General features: G+C 54.8%; 1 long non-coding RNA gene across 1 annotated transcript; it reads right to left on the bottom strand.

Moving 5' to 3' along the window:
• Positions 1-272: 272 nt before the first annotated feature.
• Positions 273-1,679, bottom strand: LOC121024674 (uncharacterized). Its single transcript, XR_005787787.1, has 2 exons — positions 1,425-1,679; positions 273-937 (listed from the first exon to the last, which is right to left on the bottom strand). It is a non-coding gene; the product is annotated as an uncharacterized LOC121024674 (long non-coding RNA).
• Between the last annotated feature and the right edge of the window lie 938 nt (positions 1,680-2,617).

The raw sequence follows: 2,617 nt of genomic DNA, 5'->3' as shown, positions 1-2,617 counted from the left end.
ACTCTCAAAATAAACTTTGAAAAATAACATAGTGGGAAGGGAAGCAAAAATGACCTAAAAACAGGGAGGGAGACAAACCGTCAGAGACTCTGTAATACGGAGAACAAACTGAGGGTTGATGGGGTGGGGGGGGGGGTGTTGAGGGGCGGGTGGGGGATGGGCTAACGAGGTGAGGGGCATTAAGGAGGACACCTGTTGGGACAAGTGCCAGGCGTTACGTGCAAGTGGCGAATCACTAAAATCTATCCCTGAAATCATTATCACAGTCTATGTTAACTTACTTGGATGTAAATTAAAAATAATAATAATAATAATAAATAATTAAGGATAGTAACACAGTGGGGCTTTGAGCTACAGAGGTGCTGGAGAGGACGGTCAGCTCCGTGGGTGGTCAGCCGTCCCTACCACGACGGAGCCCCGGAATAAATACTGCAACCAAAACTCTGGCAGCCCAAGGTCCGGCAAGGATGGAGGGACTCCGCTGTGCCATCACACGTCACGGCTGGGAGAAATCGGGGCTGCCCGTGTGGGACGACTGGGACCTGGTGCCTGGTCGGTCCAGCCCGGTGCCCCCCAGGGGCTCTTCTGCATCCACGCTGCTGACCTGAGTCTCATGCTCTCACTGTGATAACCCGAAGCGTGAGCGTAACCGCGTTCTTGGGTTCCGCGAGTCCTTCCAGCGAATGCCTGAGCCAGAGAGTGGTCGTGGGGAACACCCGAACGTGCACCTCCTGCGGCACGGTGAGGCACAGGGGTCATTCCTGAGGTCGGCCTGGCACAAGGGAGGTGGCCAGTCTCTTCGGAGGGAGCCTTCCTCCACTGGGCAGGGTGGCCCCAGTCTCTCTCACCAGCAGTCCCCACGCAGTCACCTGGTGTTCCCCGCGGGCGGGTCCTGGGAAGAGCTGGCATTAAGGTCCACCGCCGTGTAGGAGATACACTGGAAAGCGGACAGTCGAACTTTAGCCTCCGGGCCCTTCCAAACAAAACCCTCCCGCTGAAGCCCAATCCGCACCTGGCACAGAGCGGCGGGCCTGTCCCCGCCCCTCCCCCTGAAGGCCAAGTGCTTCCTCGCTTGGTCTTAGCCCAAAGGCCAACAGGCGACCGAGGCAGCCCTTCTGAAGGTGCCGTCATGAGTGGGCAGGGAAGGGGCGCCCGTGGGAATGCAGATCCCCAGCGCGGACCCGCCAGACGGGGACGCTCAGGGGGTGAGGGCCCGGGAACGTGCATGCGGAGTCTGCCCGGCAGGAAAGGTTGGGAACCGCTGCTTGAGGCTTCTGGAGGAAGCCTGGCTCCTGACATCATGCTGGCTTTTAAGCGCTGCAGGTGCCCGGAGACACCCGTCCCCTCCTTGGGAAAGCCCGCGCGGCTGGGCTGCGGTTCACGCAGAACCCCCACACCCTCCCCGGTGCCACCACCACACTTACGCCATTGGCAGAGGAGCTGTTTGGGGTCCGACCTGGGGAAAGAGGAGGAGAGGTTGTCAGGAAAGGACGACAATGCCGGAAGGCCTGGGACGAGGACACACGTGGGTGGCATTGCCCCTTGAGTTCTCAGTCCCAGCTCTGCCTTTGACACGCGGCGGCCACTCCCCACGGAGGTTTATGCATTTGTAAAACCTGGGGGTTTGTGCCTCCCCCAGTTATGCACTCCGTTGTTAAGTATAAACGAATATTTCTTTATTAAAACTATTTTTTCTCTTTAATGTTTAGTTTTGAGAGCGAGCGAGGCAGAGCGCGAGCAGGGGAGGGGCAGAGAGAGAGGAAGACACAGAATCCGAAGCAGGCTCCAGGCTCTGAGCTGTCGGCACAGAGCCCGACGCGGGGCTCGAACTCACGGACCGTGAGATCATGACCTGAGCCGAAGTCGGACGCCTAACCGACTGAGCCACCTAGGCGCCCCGTAAATGAATATTTATCGAGCATGGGTTCTGGAACCTGATAGGAGGTTCCACATCCTAGCTCTGTCCTTTAGGAGCTGTGTGACCTTGGGTAATTAACTGAACCTCTCTGTGCTTCAAGTTTCCTCAACCATCAAACGGGTTTATTCAGCAAATAAGAAATGTCTACTTTGGGGATGTTTGGGTGGCTCAGTTGGCTGAGTGTCTGACTCTTGATTTTGATTTTCTTTCTTTCTCTCGCTCTCTCTCTCTCTCTCTTTCTCCTTCCTTCCTTCCTTCCTTCCTTCCTTCCTTCCTTCCTTCCTTCCTTCCTTCCTTCCTTCCTTCTTTCCTTCCTTCCTTTCTTCAGGTCATAATCTCACGGTTTGTGGGTTCAAGGCCCGCATTGGGCTCTGTGTTGGCAGTGAGGAGCCTGCTTGAGATTCTCTCTCTCTTTCTTTCTCTGCCTCTCCCCCACTTGAGTGCGCGTGCTCTCTCTCTCTGAAACATAAATAAATATTAAAAGAAAAGAAATGTCTATTTTATGCCAGGTGCATTCTAGGCTCTGGAGATACAGCCGTGAACAAAAGAGACAAAAGTTTCTGCCCTCATGGAGCTTATGTTAATCAGAGAAATAGCATGACTGCAATAATGATCATAACTTATATACACCCAGCGTGTGGCTTACCGTGTGCCAAGCGCTGTGCTAAGTGTGTTACCCACATGAGCAGGTACGCTTAG

The sequence above is a fragment of the Herpailurus yagouaroundi genome, unplaced genomic scaffold (genome assembly GCF_014898765.1).
Source record: "Herpailurus yagouaroundi ecotype Mexico unplaced genomic scaffold, PumYag 66745, whole genome shotgun sequence".
NCBI lineage: Eukaryota > Metazoa > Chordata > Mammalia > Carnivora > Felidae > Herpailurus > Herpailurus yagouaroundi.
This window is presented reverse-complemented; position numbering and strand designations above follow the sequence as displayed.